General features: G+C 47.8%; 1 pseudogene; it reads left to right on the plus strand.

Moving 5' to 3' along the window:
• Nucleotides 1-7,840: 7,840 nt before the first annotated feature.
• LOC148478106 (uncharacterized) overlaps nucleotides 7,841-24,308 on the plus strand; it is a 120,356-nt pseudogene continuing 103,888 nt past the window's right edge.

Consider the following 24,308-nt stretch of genomic DNA (forward strand, 5'->3'; position numbering starts at 1 on the left):
TGCAGTTTATACTGTACCTAGAATATCGCAAAGGACAACTCTCCCAATAAGAGCTGTACTTTGCGATACCTCGGCTAGAGGGACTTCCGGGTGTAAGACCCAGAAGTTCCTGAGGGCGTCCTTGTGTACATGTGCAGAAAGACGCCGGCCACGGGGGGTGATGAGAGGGATTCGATTGGATCCCTCTCAGTAGGAGCGTCCCGGAAAGAAGCCGATAGGCTTCTAGTGGGTAATGCCCCGCTGAAGGTGGCGTTGCCCTACGAGATGAAGTATTGGAATGCATCACATTCCAGTGCTTTGTACATGTGGGATATGCTGTAAACCCCCGAAAACTGTATTTTTGGGGGGTTTTACCGCATTTCCCCCTTAAGTACATCCCGCCACATATGTGAATGTGTCAGTTCCCCCTTATAAAGATGCACCAACTGGTACTACAGATGCTCAAAGTGGGCGTTTCAGTCCTTGCGCAGTCAGGCGCCTGCTTGTCCACCAGGGGAAGGGCTTATACTAGCATTAGCATAAAGTCACAAGCACCACTACGGAAAAAGATGCTAAAGTGGTCACAGCAGATATATTCATTTACAATGAGCCTTGCTTGTGGCTGCAGTGCCAGAATTTATATGAGAACTGTCAGTCCCTTGAATAGAAGGTAGTGTGCCCCTGACAGTAGAACCTCGCCCTGGACGTCCATGGAAGAAGTACCAGGTGACCTCCACTTCCAGCATTGAGGTTCCTGGACTGCCTGCTTGTATTGTGTTACTATGCAAAAAATGTGAGTACTTATTACAGTTTTCAGTGATTTCTGTTACTTTGTATTATGTCGATAACTTTATTAGCTCTGTTATAACATACTGGGCCTGACTCAGAGCGCACAATGCACTTGAGCGAACATTTGCTACTGCGCATGCACAAAACAATCAGAAAATCCCTACGGCATATACCATACCTTTAGAATGCACACAAATGCGCCGTTGCATGCGGGACAGCTGGTAACAGAACCAGGGAGGTAAAACCATGGGCGATCCTAGGCGGTGCCTGGGAGGTGGCCTAAAGAGAACGCAGAAAAGTATGACACGTGGGCGTGTTATGGGATTGTCGCGGGTGTGTCAGTGATAGTGGCTGAATTCTCACATGCAGAGCCACAGCCATAGATTCCATGTTCAGATGGAGACACTGCATCTGCTATAGGGCTGGTGCACGTGATGGTGGTGCACATGATGGTGGATTGTAAAGAATCCTCGGCAGTATTGCAACAAGCACAGGTACTGAAAGTGGGTGTCTATGGGTTGCAAATTCCAGTGCACACTAGTACATAAGGAGAGGGCTGAAACTAGAATTGGCATATTATTGGCTCCGCAAAGTGATGCAGCCGTGGCAACTATGTACGCCTCTTAATCAGGACCACAGTGTGGTACATTAATTAATTATACAGGTGCCATAATTGGGGTCCATCCCGTGACATTAGAGAGGCTTAAGAACTTAAAACGATGACTAAACAAATGCATTTGTTGCACTTAAGGGAATTGTTTTATAACATGGCTTGTAAGTGTCTATTAATGTGTACACTTAAAGCATAGGTGCTTTCTTTAAGCCTAATTTATACCCATTTGGCTACCGTCATCCCATTTGTATCACTGAGAATTATACTCTTATTTCCTTTTCATAACTGAAGGATGTTCCACCGTTATGTGAAACGATATTGGTGTCTTACCAAGTAAAAATTAATTAATACTAAAACACAACCCATTAATTTCTCATCGCAAATGATGCGAGTACAAACATGAAAGTAACGTTTCACATTGAACATTAACTTGAGATACAGTGTGCGCTGTCAGTGTTACACGGGTTACATGCATTATCCATGTATAATACATGTAAGTCACTCCTTACTGCTCACAACTCAGTGTGAGACCACTTTGATGACTTTTCTGCAGAAAGAGGAAAATAATACAATACAAATATGACATTACTGACCTAGTTGTGGCAGATGTTCAGGAAAATCGTTAAATGCATTTAAGCAAAGCATAGGATAAATGCAAAATTAGCGCTTGATTTAAAGAACAAAACAGACAGACTTGATTAGTGAGCTGGTCTTTATCTGCTGTCAACATTTGGGGATTTTATTAATAGTTGTCATATACTTTAGAACAAAGTAATCTGTATTATACTACCTTTCATTAGTCAAAGCTACTTTGTTTACTGGAAAAACAAACTGAATGCATGAACATTTCACGCCACTTTCATATAAATAGCAGGAACCTCATAACGATACTCTGTGCTGCTGGGAAACACTGCTCCTTCCATTGTAGAACTCTCAGGGGGGGTATTCAATTTGGGAGCGAAAAGTCCGTGCTGGACTTTTTGCTCCACATCGCAGGTTTTCCGGGGATAAAGTATTGGGCGCGTGCCCGCTTTATCCCCGTATTCAATTAGGAAGCAGCGAAAACGGGAGCCGGCGGAAAGGTAAGTATCGCAAAAAAAATGGAAATTTTCTGGAAATGTTCCTGGGTCCCCCCTATAGATGTCCAGACATGGGGGTTCACTATGGGTACCCCCATTTTAGCCTGCTGAAGGAAGTCGGGGATTGTAATAGCCACGCAGGTGCATAAATGCGGCTATTGAAAATGCACCTGCCACTACTGCGGCAATGAAGAAAACTTCCGCCGCATATAAGGGAACCCCTCTGGATTTAATTTGGCTCTTTTATAAGTGTGTTCTGAAGTTTTCTTTTTCACCCCAAATTTAAAGGTCATTTTTTTGGGGTGTCCCGATTTTTTTTTTTTCTTTACACATATCTTTTTTAGAGGACATTCCCAGGGTGCAGGCTATTTTTTTTAAGCCTGAACCCCTAAACCCCAATTATGCACTTTTTTTCACCAGCAAAAGGCTGGTGAAAACTTATCCCCATTTTTTTACATTGACTTTTCGCACCAGCGAAAAGTCAATGTAATTGAATACGGGGATAATTGAAATAGGCGAAAATGACGTCATCGGCAATAAATTATCACAGATTCCGACATTTTGCCTCAAATTGAATACGGCCCTCAGTCTGTGGCTTCTTGCTGCCCCCACTTCCCTCCTCACATCATGTCTCTGCCCCTGTCACATGCAGCCCTGTCCTCACTAACACATGGCTCATCTCCTGATATACTCTGTGCTGCTGGGGACCCTGCTCCTCCCACTATATAACTCTCTGTCTGTGGCTTCCTGCTGCCTCCATTCCCCTCCTCACATCCTGTCACTGCCCCTGTCACATGCAGCCCTGTCCTCACTAACACATCACTCATCTCCTGATATACTCTGTGCTGCTGGGGACCCTGCTCCTCCCACTATATAACTCTCAGTCTGTGGCTTCCTGCTGCCTCCATTCCCCTCCTCACATCCTGTCACTGCCCCTGTGAGAGAGAGGTGTATCCTGGGAGGAGGCAGTGTCTGTGAGCTACTGTGCTGAACTGCTATGCTGTTGGTGTGTTGCTGACATGGCAGTGGAGCAGGGGTTTCCCCTGCAGTTTCCCAAGGAGGGATGAATCCTCCTGGGGGAAAGAATTCCCAACCCTGTGCAGATCAGGGGTCTGCAAAGCTGAGGAGGACAAGCGCCCTGTATTGTCGGCAGCTGGCCAGCCCAGTGTGAGAAGAGGCAGCAGTGCAGATGCAGCTCCGATGAAGCAGTTGGAGCTGCGGTTGTTCCCACCTAACCTCCGAAGGTTACTCCCCCGTGTGAAGTAACACGGGTGGAGTGGCAGCGGCCGCTGTCTGCCATACCAGGGGTGAATTGGTGGGGCTGTTTGAATCGAGATGGAGGGAGAGGGAGCCACAGACAGTGACATGGAGTCAGCATCAGAAAGTGCCCTCAGCGAGGAGGATAAAGAGTATGCTGGGCGATTAATTGAGGAGTAACTCAAAGAATCAAAAAAGCTATCTCTTAAGTTAAATGCTAAGAGGAAAAAACGCAACTACTGTTATAAGTGGGAAAAGTCAGCATTAAATGACAAAGGCCCTCATTCAGAGCCACTCGCTAGCGGCAGAACGCTCGTTCCGAGCGATGTTCGCACATCTGCGCATGCGTACGGTTTTTAGTACGCATGCGCGAACCAGTCAGTGCGGCCGAAAATCATTTGTACGCAATATAGCGAGTGCCTGCTATTTTGAGTGACAGAATGAGGCGTATGTGGGTGGTAACAGGGGAGTGGAGATCCGTTCGCAGGCGTGCTTAAAGGTCAAAACGGGCATTTTATGGGTGTGCATAATTAATATAGCAGCGTCAATGACCACGTCACTTGGTTTTTTTTAACTCAGAACTGCTCGCAAAATAGCGGTTGAAAAAACCAACCACAAGAATAGCGAGCAGTTCATATCCTGTTCGATGTACTCGGTTAATCTAATAAATAGCGGACATGACGTATGGTGCGAGCGGCCCGGGGGAGTTTTTAAGAAATAAAAGAGCGTATGTTTTGCTCGCTCGTTCAGACTTAGAGGTGTGAACAGACTGCAATGTGCGAACGGATCATTTGCATAGCCACCCCTTGTTTTTGAACGAACGAACGCAAATAGCTAACGGCTCTGAATGAGGGCCAAAGTTCAGTTGATATCGACAGCCCTTGAAAGGTTTAAAGCAAGAATTTCTGCATTAAAAAGGATTAAGAAAGAGAAAAAAGTGGCTGAGCAAAGGCAATCTAAATTACTGCAAGCACCTGCAGTGAAGGAGTTACCAATTACAGAGGCGGAGCAGTTGCAAGCTGCTGTGCAGGGCCGGATTTCCCACAAGGCAACCTAGGAGCTCGTCTAGGGCCCTGATGGACCCAAGGGGCCCGTGGATGGGCCCCCTTGCCCCAAGAAATCCGTCCGGTCAAAATTCTTCCAGAGGAGCACTGTGCTAGATCCGCGTGATGTCATGACATCACGCGGACCCGCCCACTCTCCGAGAGTCCCTCATACTGCTTTTCCTATGCGGCCACGCCCCCGTAAATTTTTCCTATCAACAATAAGCCTAGGGGCGCCAAAATAGTGTTTATCTTAGCTAAAAAATTGGGCTCGGGCCGGCCCTGTCCCCTGCCCAGCCCCATCCAGCCCAGTTAGCTCCAGCCACCCCAGCACAGCAGCCTCTGCCACTGACTGCCAGGCTTGCCACCAGCAGCAGCACACAGTCAGGAGCAGAGGGAAGGGCAGTGGCTGGCTGAGTCTGTCTGAGTGAGACAGTGAAGGAGCCAGATCTTAGGGAAGCACAGCAGCTAGGTATGCAGGGTACTACTACTGTATTATTCTCAATTACTCTAATATAGATTGAATTATTTAGGATTTAATTTTTATGGTAGGTGGGGTATATGGGGTGGACAGGACTTCTTTATATTACAAGCAGTGGCGTAACTAGGGGGGGTCGGGCGGGGTTCGTGCCCTGGGCGCCGTTGGACCGGCGGCGTGGGGGGGCGCCGCCGGCCACGGTACCGGCCCGCCCTAGTTAGCCAGTGTAGCGCCGACCGCAGTGAGTGCTGTCAGTGCTACACATTTACACAGGACCGGCGCTAGGCTTCCAGCGCCGGTCCTGTGCTGCACGCCTGAGCCCGTTCCCTCCCCCTGAGCGCTTGTCCAATAGCGCCAGGAGCCGGGCTCAGGCTGTGCATTACACACGCATCGCCGCCAGCGCTGGCGGCGATGCGTGTGTTAAACAGAAGCCAATGAGAGTCAGATAGACTCTCATTGACTGCTGCAGCACCCACTGCAAGAGCCGGACTTCCGTCCGGCTCCTGCAGTGGGTAATGGGACTGACGTCATGACGTCATGACGTCAGTCCCATAATGCTGAGCGCCCCCGCCCGGGAGGACTGGCGGGTGGGAGCGGCATCGCGGACAGGAGCAGGAGCAGCGTGGAATCAGGTAAGTATATTTTTATATATATTTATTTATTTTTAATCCTATCTGCACAACGGGGGAGGGGTTGGCTACTAATGGGGGGGACCTCTACTGGGGGAGGTGTGGCTACTACTGGGGGTGCCATTGGGAGGACCTCTACTGGGGGGGGATACTCTACTGGGGACTACTTCTTGGGGGGGGACTACCACTGGGGGCATTCTAAAAGGGGCCTATTACTAGAGGCTCTGCACTCGGGGGACCACTACTGGGGGCAATAATAGGGCCACTACAGGGACCACTGGATGGGGGGGTCACTACTGGGAGCCTGCATCAGGGGGACCACTGCTGGGGGCACTGCATGGGAGGGGGGGACACTACTGCTGGGGGCACTATATAAGGGGCTTACTGCTAGGGGCACTGCGGGTGCCTGCATAAGGGGACCACTACTGGGAAAACTGCATGGGGGGGACTACTGCTGGGGGCACTATATAAAAGGGCACTGCATAGGGGGGGGACTACTACTGGGGGCACCATATAAAGGGCACTGCATAAGTGGATACCGCTACTGGGTGCACTGCATTGTGGGGACTGCTACTGGGGGCACTGCATAAGGGGGAACACTACGTGGGGCACTGCATTTGGGGGGGCCACTACTGGGGGTACTGAGTAAGGGGAACTAATTGGGGGCTGTATAAGAGGGACAACTACTGGGGATACTGTATAAGGGGCACTACTATGGGCCTGCATGAGAGGGACCACAACTGCATACTGGGGGTACTGTATAAGGGGTACTACAGGGGTTAAGGTGCATATGGATAGTAATGTTCAGTTTGAAAATAAAGGGGTGTGTCATGTTGACACGCCCCATTTTTAAGTGACCACGCCCATTTTTTTGCCGCGCGCACATAGGGGTGGGGGGGGGCGCTCCCTTTTCAAATTTGCCCTGGGCTCCAAATACCCTAGTTACACCACTGATTACAAGTATATTGTAATATATTTTTATGTTAGGTACTTTTAATATACTTGTACTATAAGGCAATCCTGTTCACTTCCCACTTACCATAAAAAATAAATCCTACAGTGTACTTTAAAAAAGTTGGTGGGTGCGAGGGAGGTTTGTGGGGTCATTATCATTGTTGCACTAAGTTGGCACAGTCACACACATTACTGTGCATGTCTGGTGGGAGCCCCCACTGCAGGTGCCACCTCTCAGCGACCTTCTAATCCTTAGCACTCATTTAGTTCAGGCTTATATGTCATATGTAATGGGTAACGGGGAGAGGGCCCCCACCTTTAAAGTACTGAGAGGGAAAATCTTAGGGTTAGGGTATTAGAGTTAGTTTAATAGTTTGGGTTAGGGTATTAGGGATAGCATATTAGGATTGGAGTATCAGTTTGGATTAGACTAGTAGGGTTAGTTTAGGTGTTTGGGTTGGGGTATTAGGGATATTAGGGTTGTTGTAGGATTTAGCTGTTAGAGTATTAGGGTTTGGGGTTAGGGTGAGGTTTGGGGTTAGGGTTGTTAGGGTCAGGAATAGGGTAGGGATGCTTTGCATGAATCAGGAACGCAAATATAGTGCTATGGATTGTTTGAGGGAGGGGGCCCCAAACCATACATGCCTACTCTCCCGGGAATCGCGGGAGGCTCCCGATTTTTCGGGTAACCCCCCGCGATCCCGGAAGAGTAGGCATATCTCCCGCATCCCGCCCACTTCCTAGTGAAGTGGGCAGGATGGGGAGATTTTACCTGAAATTATTGGGTCCGTCGGGAAGGGGCGGGGCTAAATTAGGCAAATCGCGTCATTTAGCCCCGCCCCTCCTCACGGACCCGCGAATCACGGGGGTTTTCTGTAAAGGGGGCGGGGCCTAATGCTGTCTATCGTCTGGCCCCGCCCCCCGAAGAGGAGAGCAGCAGGTCCCCTCCTGCTGCTCCCGGAAAGCTGCCCAGCAAAGTAGGTAAGTATGCCCCAAACTGGTATCTTGCCTAAGGCCCCATGAGGTCTTCATCCGGCTCTGCTGCTGTGGAGTGTGGTGCTGAAGGCAGTAATGAAGTGGTTTGTGCTGACATGGCAGATTCCAGCAAGCAGCTGGAGGTGCAAGTGCAGGGGCCGGAGAGGAAGGATTCCAGCATGAAAAGCAGAGGATCAGTGGAGGGTGATTCCAGTGAACCAATGAACCCTCAGGTGAGTGACTGTTGTGCCTGAAGGTGCCCCGTATGGATCAGTTCTACCTGGGGGGGAGAGTGGTGTGGCTGATGAAACGGCTGAAGCTGTGTTTAGGGCAGAGATGGGCATAGTTTTGGCACAGTTTCGGTTAGAAGAGGCCGAGTAAAAGGCAAGCACGGAGGGACATTCATTGAATAAGCCAGCAGCGGAGGGCACTGTACCTGATGTTGTGGTGGGTTTAGGAATGGCGCACAGAGAAGTGCACGGTCGAGATAGGTGCGGTAAAAGTGATGCGGCTGGTGTGGCAGTAAATGGTCAGATGGCACAGGGTTTGCCTGCCTTGAATAGATCGGGGCTCCAGCAGGAGCAAAATACTGTGATAGAGACTGTGTATGGTGACTGTGTATGGTGACTGTGTATGGTGACTGTGTATTGTGACTGTATGCTGGTGACTGTGTATGGTGACTGTGTATGGTGACTGTATATGGTGACTGTGTATGGTGACTGTATGCTGGTGACTGTGTATGGTGAGTGTATGCTGGTGACTGTGTATGGTGACTGTGTATGGTGACTGTATATGGTGACTGTGTATGGTGACTGCGTATGGTGACTGAATGCTGGTGACTGTGTATGGTGACTGTGTATGGTGACTGTATATGGTGACTGTGTATGGTGACTGTCTATGGTGACTGTGCATGGTGACAGTATATGGTGACTGTGTATGGTGACTGTATATGGTGACTGTATGCTGGTGACTGTGTATGGTGACTGTGTATGGTGACTGTATATGGTGACTGTATGCTGGTGACTATGTACGGTGACTGTGTATGGTGAATGTATATGGTGACTGTGTATGGTGACTGTATGCTGGTGACTGTGTATGTTGACTGCGTATGGTGACTGTATGCTGGTGACTGTGTATGGTGACTGTGTATGGTAACTGTATATGGTGACTGTGTATGGTAACTGTCTATGGTGACTGTGTATGGTGACAGTATATGGTGCATGTGTATGGTGACTGTATATGGTGACTGCATGCTGGTGACTGTGTATGGTGACTGTATATGGTGACTGCATGCTGGTGACTGTGTATGGTGACTGTATATGGTGACTGTATGCTGGTGACTGTATGCTGGTGACTGTGTATGGTGACTGTGTATGGTGACTGTATATGGTGACTGTGTATGGTGACTGTATGCTGGTGACTGTGTATGGTGACTGTATATGGTGACTGTGTATGGTGACTGCGTATGGTGACTGTATGCTGGTGACTGTGTATGGTGACTGTGTATGGTGACTTTATATGGTGACTGTGTATGGTGACTGTATGCTGGTGACTGTGTATGATGACTGTCTATGGTGACTGTGTATGGTGACAGTATATGGTGACTGTGTATGGTGACTGTATATGGTGACTGTATGCTGGTGACTGTGTATGGTGACTGTGTATGGTGACTGTGTATGGTGACTGTATATGGTGACTGTATGCTGGTGACTGTGTATGGTGACTGTATATGGTGACTGTGTATGGTGACTGTGTATGGTGACTGTATATGGTGACTGTGTATGGTGACTGTATGCTGGTGACTGTATATGGTGACTGTGTATGGTGACTGTATGCTGGTGACTGTGTATGGTGACTATATATGGTGACTGTGTATGATGACTGTATGCTGGTGACTGTATATGGTGACTGTATATGGTGACTGTATATGGTGACTGTATGCTGGTGACTGTGTATGGTGACTGTATATGGTGACTGTGTATGGTGACTGTATGCTGGTGACTGTGTATGGTGACTGTATATGGTGACTGTGTATGGTGACTGTGTATGGTGACTGTATATGGTGACTGTGTACAGTGACTGTATATGGTGACTGTGTATGGTTACTGTATGCTGGTGACTGTGTACGGTGACTGTATACGGTGACTGTGTATGGTTACTGTATGCTGGTGACTGTGTATGGTGACTGTGTATGGTGACTGTATGCTGGTGACTGTGTATGGTGACTGTATATGGTGACTGTGTATGGTGACTGTATATGGTGACTGTGTATGGTGACTGTATGCTGGTGACTGTATATGGTGACTGTATATGGTGACTGTATATGGTGACTGTGTATGGTGACTGTATATGGTGACTGTATATGGTGACTGTGTATAGTGACTGTATGCTGGTGACTGTATATGGTGACTGTATATGGTGACTGTGTATGGTGACTGTGTATGGTGACTGTATATGGTGACTGTGTATGGTGACTGTGTATGGTGACTGTATGCTGGTGACTGTGTATGGTGACTGTGTATGGTGACTGTATATGGTGACTGTATATGGTAACTGTGTATGGTGACTGTGTATGGTGACTGTATATGGTGACTGTGTATGGTGACTGTGTATGGTGACTATATATGGTGACTGTGTATGGTGACTGTATATGGTGACTGTATGGTGACTGTGTATGGTGACTGTATATGGTGACTGTGTACGGTGACTGTATATGGTGACTGTGTATGGTGACTGTGTATGGTGACTGTATATGGTGACTGTGTATGGTGACTTTGTATGGTGACTGTATATGATGACTGTGTTCGGTGACTGTGTACGGTGACTGTATGCTGGTGCCGGCCAGGGCTGGTGCAGCAGCTAAATTAATAAGTGAAGATGTGAGAAGAAGAGGGGAACGTGTTACTGCTAAACAAACTGTACCCGAGTCCATGTCTTATGCAAACATTGTGACTAATTCAAATGTGCCAGTTAGGAATGATATACAGATGCTGCTAGTTCTGTACAGGTGGGAAAAATAAGGAATTTAGGCCCTCATTCAGAGCCGTACGCACTGAGCAGAGCGCACGCTCTGAATGAGGGCCGCCCTCCATAAAAATGGAGCGTCCTCCTGGACGCTCGTATAGCTGTGGGTCACCACCCACAGCCTATACGAGCGTGCAGTTTGATGGCCGCGATGGTCTTGACCATCGCGACCATCGAAACTGCGAGCCGGAGCCTGCGGTTGAGGTTTTCAACCGCAGGCCCTGGAGTGATTTTGGCTCTATCAGAGCCAAAATCACTCCCACTGACATCACTAGTGATGTCAGTGGGCCGGCTTCTGACGGGAGGCATTCCCGTGGGAACGCTCCCGGCAGGGAGGCACGCCCCCGGCACGCCCACCAAAGGGGGCGTGCTGTCAATCAACATCGACAGCACGCCCCCTTTGATCAGACACAACGAGCGAAGGAAAGTCCTTCGCTCGTAGCATCTGGCGCATGCGCACGACGGAGCTCCCGCCGTCGTGCGCATGCGCAGAGCACCACATCGACCCACTTGCGAGCGGACAGCTGCTTGCGAGTGGGTCTGAATCAGGCCCTTAGTACAATGTAAATGGGCTGGGGAATGTGCAGTACCTATGAAAGAAGTATTTTGCAAATGATATTCAGTTTGGGATTTAATGCATCTAACTTATACGCATGTATACAACCGATGAAATCTGCTGAGTTTGATGATAGTTTCTTGTCCTATCAGGGTTTACAAGCATTCTGGGGCAAATGGCAGGCACATAAGGCAGATGACCCCTGCAAGGTATACAGGGCGAGTTTAGTGACTAAGGCCCTCATTCAGAGCCGTACGCTCTGAGCAGAGCGCACGCTCTGCATGAGGGCCGGGCTCCATTTTCATGGAGCGTCCTCCTGGACGCTCGTATAGCTGTGGGTCACCACCCACAGGCTATACGAGCGTGCATTTTGATGGCCGCGATGGTCGTGACCATCGCGACCATCGAAATTGCGAGCCGGAGCCTGCGGTTGAGGTTTTCAACCGCAAGCTCCGGAGTGATTTTGGCTCTATCAGAGCCAAAATCACTCCCACTGACATCACTAGTGATGTCAGTGGGCCGGCTTCTGACGGGAGGCGTTCCTGTGGGAACGCCCCCGTCAGGGAGGCACGCCCCTGGCACGCCCACCAAAGGGGGCGTGCTGTCAATCAACATTGACAGCACGCCCCCTTTGATCGGACACAACGAGCGAAGGAAAGTCCTTTGCTCGTCGTGTCTGGCGCATGCGCACGACGGAGCTCGCTCCGTCGTGCGCATGCTCAGTGCAGACCATCGACCCACTTGCGAGCGGACAGCCGCTCGCGAGTGGGTCTGAATCAGGCCCTAAACACGATAGAGTCAAAGCAACAATATTAGTACTAAGAAGTGAATCTATCCCAGTCCAGGATATAAAGTATTGGTTAACAGAATTTTGTGATGTACAATCTGACCTTGTGAAATCGGGATATACTTTGGGGGTATGGGGCGGAGCTTGGGAGCTGATGATAAAGTTACGCTATTCTGATTCTGGATTTGTGCATGTACCCTCAGCAGCATACATTGTACGTGATAGGTTATAATGTTCTTATAATGGACAGCCGCGGACTTGCTTTAAATGCGACGACTTCAGGCACCTAAGCAGTGACTGCAATGTAATAAAGTGTTCCTTATGTAGGAAAGTGGGTCATGTCTCCAGGGAGTACTGCAGTGTAAAATGTAATCTATGTGGGGAAGATGGGCACCCTTATAGTAGATGCCCCTGGGCCAGCCACAATAGCGACCCAATGCAGGAAGAGAGGGGGGAGGAGGCTGTAAGAAGAAGGACGCAGGTACCAGTAGTGATTAATGCAGTATCAGAGCAAAGGGAAAGGGTGGAGGAGGTACCATTTCAGGAGGTTAGGAGAGGGGTGGAGGAGGTACCACATTTCAGGAGGTTAGGAGAGGGGAAAAGAATAAAAGGAAAGATGAAGACAGAGGAATTGTATTGAGCAATAAATTTGATGTGTTTTCTTCAGGTGATGAAAATGGAGAAGTTGTCAGGAAGAGTGGGGAGCTATTCTTGGTTACAAAAGCAAGCAGGAAGGTGGGAGGCAAGAAGACAAGGAAAGTGGAGGGTGGTGGTGAGGGAAAGTATAGGAAGAAAGAGAGGAGAGAAAATTAGGAGGAGGAGGAGGGTCAGGATGGCCTGGAATGGGACCCAGTTGGACTCAGCTGGGGGAAGGGGGAGGTGATGGGCTTGTGGTGACTGCAAATGTGGTAGAAGAAACTCAGGATCTGATTGTGGAAGAAGAACAGGAGGAGTCTCAGGGTTCCATGGTTGGTCCCAGTGGGGCACAAGGTGGTAAGAACCTGGCTTGGGATATCAGGTAATAAAATTGGTCCCTAAGCCACCTTATACTGGATCCTTCCAGCAGGAAGAGGATCTTGTAGGTGACCAGGGAGAAATGCAGGTAGTGGCAGGAATCACTATGGTAGGGAAGCCTGGCCCAGGTGGGGTTAGTCTATAGATTATTGTCATTTTTTTGTGATGGGTATTGTACAAGGTAAAATTAAGCAAGGTCTTGCTTTTTATGATCTTTGATACATGGATCCCCATCCTATACGATGTGCCACTATTAATGTGGCTTCCGTAGTTTCCGAACGTGCTTGTAGGTTGGCCTTTTTTCAACATGGTTGAGGTTGATTTTTTGTTTTTTCAAGAGACTAGGATTAGTAAATTGGACATCCTCTAAAAGCAAAGCGTGAGTGGAGGAGAGGTCCTTCTTACTGGTCTCTTGCGGCTGAGCTGTACTGTGGGGTGGCAGTACTTTTTACTGACATGGTAACTGTCCACAAGGTTATAGAATTGCAAGCAGGTAGATGTATGATTTTGGATATCAACATGAAGGGACATGACCTAAGGTTGATCAATGTTTATGGGCCACAGAGGTCCTGGGATAGGAAATGTCTCTTTATGGAGATTAAACCTTTCCCTTTTATGGCTGAGCAGGTTCTCTTTGGTGGTAATTTTAATATTGTTATTAAGCCAATGGACAGGGGAGGTTCAAGGAGACCTCTGGGCCCTGATTCACATTTTTTAGTTAGTATGTTTAGTCAGGCTGGTCTGGAGAACGTGCATATTCGTCACTCCCCTGCCCTCATGGGTTTCACTTATGTTAGTGTTAGCCATAGGTCTAGAATAGATAGGTTTTTTGTTAAGGAGTCTTCTAAAACCTCATCCCTAGGGGTGTTAGTGTAATTCTCTGATCACGGTTTTCTCTCAGTAACTTTGAATGCCTCAGAAACCTCTCAGAAAGGGCTGGGCACATGGTGTTTGAACTCGGAGCTTCAAGAGGAAAAGACAGTTAGGCAGTCTTTCAGGGTCTTCTTTCAATCTCAGGAGACACTTTTGGAGGCTGGTTGGAGTAGATCTGTGTGGTGGGAGGTGATAAATAAGAGAATCCGTAAGTTTTTCTGTGGGCTCATAGCTAAGAAAAACTTAATAAAGCAGAATGTCTACCAAAACCTGAGAAAGAAATAAGATTTCTTGATCTCTGAGGAGAGAGATAGTGGGGAAAACTCCTGGGTGAGGGCCCAGATGAAGGAATTTCAGTATAACCGGCTGGCAACCTTTGTTCTGGAAAGGGATAATGGAATGTACCACTCACCGGATCCTTACCAGAACTGTAGGAGGTCAGTTGATGCCAATTAGATCTAAGGACTGGTAAACTGACAGGGTGTTCTTCATATTGATAAGAAGGGGATTCTGGATGTCATTGTATCTTATTATTCAAATCTCTTGACTGAGCACTCACTTGTCAGAGAGAGGGTGGGGGAATTTCTGAGGGGGACACCAGGTCTGGTTTCTCAGGCTGTGTCTCTTGACTCTTTGTAGAGTGATATAACAGCAGAGGAAGTTAGGAAAGCAATAGTGGGGTTAAACCCCAAAAAGTAACCAGGGCCAGAAGGGTTAACATCTGAATTTTATAAGACCTTTCCAGACCTCCTAATTCCCTGCCTAGTGGAAGTGTTTAATGAGAGCCTGGATGAGGGCATTCTCCCTACTTCTATGAGGTTGTCTGCTCTTATTTTACTGTCCAAAAGAAAGGACCCATTTTGTATTGAGAACTGATGCCCCATAACCCTTCTTAATATGGACAGGAAGATTTTGGCAAAAGTACTGTTTAATAGGCAGAATTATCTGAGCTATAGCTTTTACCTTCTCAGCACTGCATGGTGAAGAGTGGTGCAGGGCTGAGAAGTGAGGAAAGTACCTACTGGCATTGGATCAGTCTAAGGCCTTTGAACGGGTAAACCATGAGTATCTTTGGGCCCCACTGAAATGGTATGGTCTTCCAGAGCGGGTGGTGAATTGGTTGCAGGCTATTTATCATCAGGCGGAAAGCTTCCCACTTGTGAATGGTTGGGTGGGTCCCACATTTGGTGTGGGCTCTGGTGTTCGTCAGGGATGTCCCCTGAGCCCCCTCCTATATGTTTTCTCAATCAATTCCTTCATCAGAGGGGTAGAGAGTATAATTGTGGGTGGGTGCAGCTGGGCCCCGTAGTCCTCCACTGACGGTGGTGGCCTATGTGGATGACATCATGATGGTTCTGTCTTCACAGGCAGAGGCTCGTGACATGGAACATCTCATCTGTGAATATTCTGAGGCCTCGTGCTCCAGGGTAAATCGTGAGAAGTGTGAAGTTTTCTGGATGGGGAGGAAGGTGATGAGTTCTGCCTTCTGGACAACTTCCCACAGGTTAATCAGCAAATCTACATTTTAGGCATCAAATTTGACCAAGGTGATTCCCTCCCTAATTGGGATAAAAAGCAAGAAGACACTTCCAGGAAGGTATAGAGCTGGAAAAGGGGAAATACGATCAATATAGTCAAGAGGGGCATCACCTACAGACCGAGGAAAGATGGGAGTTTAGACATGGTAACCCATGTCATCTTATTTGTAACAGCCTTTTAAAAACTGAACATTGGGAGTACGTTTTTAGATGCTCCCCCTCGGTGGGTAGAGGGATTCAGATTGTGGGTGTCTCCCTTCCTCAGTTTGTGGCTCGAGGGAGGCCAAGTGAGAAGCTTTCGGATTCAGCATGTTTACCTTTCGATCTACATCATCCAGAGCTTGAAGGTGATAAGGCGATATGGTGTGGAAGTGGGTGTAGTCAAAAACTTTTCCAGAAGGGAGTTGGGGAAGAGAATTTTGCAGACCCACTTCCATGTCCCACTGTCACTGAGGGATTTTCCAGACGATGTCACTTCGGCCGGGTTAACTCTGTTAAATTCCCAGAGGATACCGCAGAAGTTTAAAGATCTTGCCTGGCTCTCTTTTCATGGAAAGCTTTATGTTGGAGGGAACCGCAGGTGGAGGAATGCCAGTGATCATGGTTGGCCACAGAGGGAGTGTCCAGGGGTGAAGGAGATGTTGGACCATTTCCTGCTTGAGTGTCCCTTTAATGTAAAAGTTTATGAGGAGGTATCAAGGGCCATTGGTATCCCGTGCCTTTCAGGTCTCAGTTACCCTGAGTGGGCTTATGGGGCAGTCAGAATTTAATTTGAACACAATTTATTTAGTCAGTTTAGTGGTTTGATTTCACACATGGAATGCACGGTGTCATGTTACCATAAGGAAAAAGGTCCTCCCTGTGAAGAGGTGGTGGGTTTAATTCCACAAGAGGTGAAGAGGATGATGGATCTGGTTAAGAAAAGGCTGGATGCTGTCAGCTGGTCTCATTGTTGGGGCCAGTTGATGCCCCTTTGAGTGGATAGTAGACGGCCTTTTCTATTTCCAGCTATGGGTTCTTTTTCTTCTTTCACTCCCCCATAGATTTTTGATGTTATGATTATTTTTTGATGGAAAGGTTTGCATACATCTACCTGTAGGTATTAGATAGTGGTGATGGGTAATGATAGGTTAAGTATAGACAGGTTTGTGTGTGATGTAGATAGTTTAGGGGTGTCTTTAAATCCTTGCTTGGAGGGAGTGTATTGTATATAGGTGGTAGGTTCAGTAGATTGCATTAGTTTTTTTGTGGGGATTTAATATGCTGTAATATTATGGTTACCTATTTTTTTTTGTTATGTATATTTTTCTATTTTATGTATTTATTTTAGGGGTGAGAACTGGCCACTTTTCGTGTTTTGTGTTTTGGTTTTGGATCTGGATCTTTCTTCGTGTTTTGGATCTGGATTGGTTTTGCCAAAACCACCCTTCCGTGTTTTGGGTTCTGGGTTTTGTGTTTTGGATCTGTATTTTTTTTTAAAAAAGCATAAAAACAGCTAAAATCACAGAATGTGTTTGTTTTTCTGCTCCTATGCTATTATTAACCTCAATAACCTTAATTTCCACTCATTTCCAGTCTATTCTGAACACCTCACACCTCACAATAGTGTTTTTATGTCCAAAAGGCTGCACCGAGGTAGCTGGATGACTATGCTAAGCGACACGAGTGGGCGGCACAAACACGTGACCCATCTAGGAGTGACACTGCAGTGGCAGACAGGATGGCAGTTTGAAAAACTAGGCCCCAAACTGTACATAGTGCAAAGAAAAAAAAGAGGTGCAAGATGGAATTGTCCTTGGGCCCTCCCACCCACCCTTATGTTGTATAAACAGGACATGCACACTTTAACAAACCAATCATTTCAGCGCCAGGGTCTGCCACACAACTGTGGCTGAAATGATTGGTTCGTTTGGGCCCCCACAAAACAAGCTGGCAATTAATCTGTCCCTGCACAAACTGGCTCTACGGAGGCAAGATGTCGTCCTCATCCTCCTCATCCACCGATTCCTCACCCTCTTCAGTGTTGTGTACATCCTCATCCTCACAGAGTATTAACTCGTCCCCACTGGAATCCACCACCACAGGTCCCTCTGTACGTTCTGGAGGCTGGTCTCCATGGAAGAGTTGATAATTCATTTTGATGAACAGCATCGTCTCCACATTCGGTGGAAGCAACCTCCTACGCCTTTCACTGACAAGGTTCCCGGCTGCACTAAACACTCTTTCGGAGTACACACTGGAGGGGGGGCAACTCAGGTAAAATAGAGCCAGTTTGTACAGGGGCCTCCAAATTGCCTCTTTTTCCTGCCAGTACAGGTACGGACTGTCTGACATGCCTACTTGGATGCTGTCACCGATGTAATCCTCCACCATTTTGTCAATGGTGACAGTGTCATATGTAGTGACAGTAGACATGTCAGAAATTGATGCCAGGTCCTTCAGTCCTGACCAGATGTCAAAACTTGGTCCTGCCTGCCCTGCATTACCACCAGCGGGTTGCTTAGGATACCTTATTTTTTTCCTGGCAGCCCCAGTTGCGGGAGAAAATGAAGATGGAGCTGTTGACGTGTCACAATCCGCTTCAGCTGACAGTGTGTTCACCAGCAGGTCTTTGCACCTCTGCAGGCTTGTGTCGGCCGGAAAGAGAGACACCACATAGGCTTTAAATCTAGGAACGAGCACGGTGGCCAAAATGTAGTGGTCTGATTTCAACAGATTGACCACCCTGGAATCCTGGCAAAGCGAATGAAGGGCTTCATCCACAAGTCCCACATGCCGAGCGGAATCGCTCCATCTTAGCTCCTCCTTCACTTTCTCCAGCTGCTTCTGCAAAACCCTGATGAAGGGAATGACCTGACTCAAGCAGGCAGTGTCTGAACTGACTTCACGTGTGGCAAGCTCGAAGGGCTGGAGAACCTTGCACAACACGGAAATCATTCTCCACTGCGCTTGAGTCAGGTGCATACCCCCTCCTTTGCCTATGTCATAGGTGGATGTATAGGCTTGTATGGCCTTTTGCTGCTCCTCCATCCTCTGAAGCATATAGAGGGTTGAGTTCCACCGCATCACAACCTCTTGCTTCAGGTGATGGCGGGGCAGGTTCAAGAGTGTTTGCTGGCGCTCCAGTCTTCGGCACGCAGTCGCTGAATGGCGAAAGTGGCCAGAAATTTTTCGGGCCACCCAAAGCGTCTCCTGCACGCCCCTGTCGCTTTTCAGAAAATTCTGCACCACCAAGTTTATTGTGTGAGCAAAACATGGGACGTGCTGGAATTTGCCCAGATGTAATGCCCGCACAATATTGGTGGCATTGTCAGATATCACAAATCCCCAGGAGAGTCTAAGTGGGGTAAGCCACTGGGCGATGATTTCCCTCAGTTTCTCTAAGAGGTTGTCGGCGGTGTGCCTCTTACTGAAACCGGTGATACACAGCGTAGCCTGCCTTGGAACGAGCTGGCGTTTCTGAGATGCTGCTACTGGTGACGCTGCTGCTGTTGCTGCGTAAGGTGATACATCTACCCAGTGGGCTGTCACAGTCATATAGTCCTTAGTCTGCCCTGTTCCGCTTGTCCACATGTCCGTGGTTAAGTGGACATTGGGTACAACGGCATTTTTCAGGACACTGAGGACACTTTTTCTGACGTTTCTGTACAGTCTCGGTATCGCCTGCCTAGTGAAGTGGAATCTAGACGGGATTTGGAACCGGGGACACACTACCTCCATCAATTGTCTAAATCCCACTGCACTAATGGCGGATACCGGACGCACGTCTAACATCAACATAGCAGTCAAGGCCTAAGTTATACGTTTTGCTTCAGGATGACTGCTGTCGTACTTCATCCTCCTCGCTAAGGACTGTTGGAGGGTCAATTGTTTAGTAAAAGTAGTGGTGTTCCTACTTCCTCTCTGGGATGATGAACGACTCCCAGCAGCAGCAACAGCAGCAGCGGCAGCAGTAGGCGTAGCAATGCAGGATCCTCCGGAGGAATCCCGGATAGGAGAGTCAGTCATGCCAGTGACATGGCCTGCAGGACTACTTCCGATCCTGACAAAGGAGGAAATTGATGAGGAGGGAGTTGACGGTGTGGTTTGCAGGCACTTGGAAACAACAGGACAACGGGATTTAGGTGTCCCTGGACTGCTTACGGTCTTAGCCAAAGTTTCTGAACTTGACAGTAACTTTTTATGAACGCGCTGCAGTTGCCGTATAAGGGAGGATGTTCCAAGGTGGTTGACGTCCCTACCCCTACTTATTTCACCTTTACATATGGTACATATGGCAAGACAGTTGTTGTCCGGATTTGGATGGAAATATTGCCAGACCAAAGAGGTGGAATGTTTGGTCTTCTGCCCAGGCATGACCGTGATGGGCTTTTTCATCCCACGGACAACAACTGTCTCCCCCGGAGCCTGATTTAAACAAACCACATCACCATCAGAATCCTCCTCGCCAACTTCCTCCTCAGCGCCAGCTACACCAGTATCCTCATCCTGTTGTACTTCAACAGTGACATCTTCAATTTGCATATCAGCAAGTGGATTGTGGGTGCTCCTTTCAGCACTTGCAGGGGGCATGCAAATGGTGGAAAGAGCCACCTCTTCCCGTCCAGTGCTGGGAAGGTCAGGCATCGCAACCACCACCACACTTGGACTCTCCTTGGGGATTTGTGATATCTTCTTAGAAAGCACAGTTCTTCGCTGTGCTTTTGCCAGCTTAACTCTTTTGATTTTTTTAGTGGGAGGAGGGCTTCCATCATCATGTAAAGCTGAACCACTAGTCATGAACATACTAGGGATCGACCTTAGCCGTTCCTTGCCACTCCGTGTCGTAAATGGTATATTGGCAAGTTTACGTTTCTCTTCAGCTGATTTAAATGTTTTTTTCAAGGTCATTTTCCTGAACTTTGCCATTTGGGATTGTATGTGCCCTCTACTATGACATTGGGCATCGGCCTTGGCAGACGACGTTGATGGCATGTTATCGTCTATGTCATGACTAGTGGCAGCAGCTTCAGCACTAGGAGGAAGTGGTTCTTGATCTTTCTCTATTTTATTTTATAAGTTTGGTCCTCCATTTATGTTATATCGATTTGATATATACGTGCGGCTAAACACAGAAAATATATTTTTATTTTTGCTGGAGAGTAGTGCACTTTGTGGGTTACACCACCCTTTAAGAAATGAGCCAGCCGGCTCTTTACTTATGGGACACAGGTGCACGCTTGGCGCTGCTCCTTTGTTGATGCACGTGCGGCTACTGCGCACACAATTCACAAACACAGAAAATATTTTATTTGGTTTGGAGTGTACTTTGGGGGTTACAGCACCCTTTAACGGTCAAGCCAGCCGGCCCTTTACTTATGAAACAGGCGCACGCTTGGCACTACTTTGTTGATGCACATGCGGCTACTGTGCACACAATTCACAAACACTGAAAATATTTTATTTGGTTTGGAGTGTACTTTGGGGGTTAAAGCACCCTTTAACGGTCAAGCCAGCCGGCCCTTTACTTATGACACAGGCGCACGCTTGGCACTACTTTGTTGATGCACGTGCGGCTACTGCGCACACAATTCACAAACACAGAAAATATTTTTTTTTGTGGTTTGGACAGGAGTGTACTTTGGGGGTTACAGCACCCTATAACGGTCAAGCCAGCCGGCCCTTTACTTATGACACAGGCGCACGCTTGGCACTACTTTGTTGATGCACGTGCGGCTACTGCGCACACAATTCACAAACACAGAAAAAATATTTTGTTATTTGGTTTGGACTGGAGTGTACTTTGGGGGTTACAGCACCCTTTAACAGTCAAGCCAGCCAGAACCTTTACTTATGACACAGGCGCACGCTTGGCACTACTTTGTTGATGCACATGCGGCTACTGTGCACACAATTCACAAACACAGAAAATATTTTTTTTTAGGTTTGGAGTATACTTTGGGGGTTACAGCACCCTTTAACGGTCAAGCCAGCTGGCCCTTTACTTATGACACAGGCGCACGCTTGGCACTACTTTGTTGATGCTCGTGCGGCTACTGTGCACACAATTCACAAACACAGAAAAAGTATTTTGTTATTTGGTTTGGAGTGTACTTTGGGGGTTACAGCACCCTTTAACGGTCAAGCCAGCTGGCCCATTACTTATGACACAGGTGCACGCTTGGCACTACTTTGTTGATGCACGTGCGGCTACTGCGCACACGATTCACAAACACAGAAAAAATATTTTGTTATTTGGTTTGGAGTGTACTTTGGGGGTTACAGTACCCTTTAACGGTCAAGCCAGCCGGCCCTTTACTTATGACACAGGTGCACGCTTGGCACTACTTTGTTGATGCACGTGCGGCTACTGCGCACACAATTCACAAACACAGAAAAAATATTTTGTTATTTGGTTTGGAGTGTACTTTGGGGGTTACAGCACCCTTTAATGGTCAAGCCAGCCGGCCCTTTACTTATGACACAGGCGCACGCTTGGCACTACTTTGTTGATGCACGTTCGGCTACTGCGCACACAATTCACAAACACAGAAAATATATATTTTTTTGGTTTGGACTGGAGTGTACTTTGGGGGTTACAGCACCCTTTAATGGTCAAGCCAGCCGGCCCTATACTTATGACACAGGCGCACGCTTGGCACTACTCTGTTGATGCACGTGCGGCTACTGCGCACACAATTCACAAACACAGAAAAAATATTTTGTTAGTTGGTTTGTAGTGTACTTTGGGGGTTACAGCACCCTTTAACGGTCAAGCCAGCCGGCCCTTTACTTATGACACAGGCGCACGCTTGGCACTACTTTGTTGATGCAGTGCGGCTACTGTGCACACAATTCACAAACACAGAAAAAATATTTTGTTAGTTGGTTTGTAGTGTACTTTGGGAGTTACAGCACCCTTTAACGGTCAAGCCAGCCGGCCCTTTACTTATGACACAGGCGCACGCTTGGCACTACTTTGTTGATGCACGTGCGGCTACTGCGCACACAATTCACAAACACAGAAAAAATATTTTGTTAGTTGGTTTGTAGTGTACTTTGGGGTTACAGCACCCTTTAACGGTCAAGCCAGCCGGCCCTTTACTTATGACACAGGCGCACCCTTGGCACTACTTTGTTGATGCACGTGCGGCTACTGCGCACACAATTCACAAACACAGAAAAAATATTTTGTTAGTTGGTTTGTAGTGTACTTTGGGGGTTACAGCACCCTTTAACGGTCAAGCCAGCCGGCCCTTTACTTATGACACAGGCGCACGCTTGGCACTACTCTGTTGATGCACGTGCGGCTACAGCGCACACAATTCACAAACACAGAATTTTTTTTTTTTTTTGGTTTGGAGTGTACTTTGGGGGTTACAGCACCCTTTAACGGTCAAGCCAGCCGGCCCTTTACTTATGACACAGGCGCACGCTTGGCACTACTTTGTTGATGCACGTGCGGCTACTGCGCACACAATTCACAAACACAGAAAAAATATTTTGTTAGTTGGTTTGTAGTGTACTTTGGGGGTTACAGCACCCTTTAACGGTCAAGCCAGCCGGCCCTTTACTTATGACACAGGCGCACGCTTGGCACTACTTTGTTGATGCACGTGCGGCTACTGCGCACACAATTCACAAACACAGAAAAAATATTTTGTTAGTTGGTTTGTAGTGTACTTTGCGGGTTACAGCACCCTTTAACGGTCAAGCCAGCCGGCCCTTTACTTATGACACAGGCGCACGCTTGGCACTACTTTGTTGATGCACGTGCGGCTACTGCGCACACAATTCACAAACACAGAAAAAATATTTTGTTAGTTGGTTTGTAGTGTACTTTGGGGGTTACAGCACCCTTTAACGGTCAAGCCAGCCGGCCCTTTACTTATGACACAGGCGCACGCTTGGCACTACTTTGTTGATGCACGTGCGGCTACTGCGCACACAATTCACAAACACAGAAAAAAATTTTTGTTAGTTGGTTTGTAGTGTACTTTGCGGGTTACAGCACCCTTTAACGGTCAAGCCAGCCGGCCCTTTACTTATGACACAGGCGCACGCTTGGCACTACTTTGTTGATGCACGTGCGGCTACTGCGCACACAATTCACAAACACAGAAAAAATATTTTGTTAGTTGGTTTGTAGTGTACTTTGGGGGTTACAGCACCCTTTAACGGTCAAGCCAGCCGGCCCTTTACTTATGACACAGGCGCACGCTTGGCACTACTTTGTTGATGCACGTGCGGCTACTGCGCACACAATTCACACACACAGAAAAAATATTTTGTTAGTTGGTTTGTAGTGTACTTTGGGGGTTACAGCACCCTTTAACGGTCAAGCCAGCCGGCCCTTTACTTATGACACAGGCGCACGCTTGGCACTACTTTGTTGATGCACGTGCGGCTACTGCGCACACAATTCACAAACACAGAAAAAATATTTTGTTAGATGGTTTGTAGTGTACTTTGGGGGTTAAAGCACCCTTTAACGGTCAAGCCAGCCGGCCCTTTACTTATGACACAGGCGCACGCTTGGCACTACTTTGTTGATGCACGTGCGGCTACTGCGCACACAATTCACAAACACAGAAAAAATATTTTGTTAGTTGATTTGTAGTGTACTTTGGGGGTTACAGCACCCTTTAACGGTCAAGCCAGCCGGCCCTTTACTTATGACACAGGCGCACGCTTGGCACTACTTTGTTGATGCACGTGCGGCTACTGCGCACACAATTCAC

Source organism: Taudactylus pleione, unplaced genomic scaffold, assembly GCF_031769625.1.
Source record: "Taudactylus pleione unplaced genomic scaffold, aTauple2 ptg000679l, whole genome shotgun sequence".
Lineage (NCBI taxonomy): Eukaryota > Metazoa > Chordata > Amphibia > Anura > Myobatrachidae > Taudactylus > Taudactylus pleione.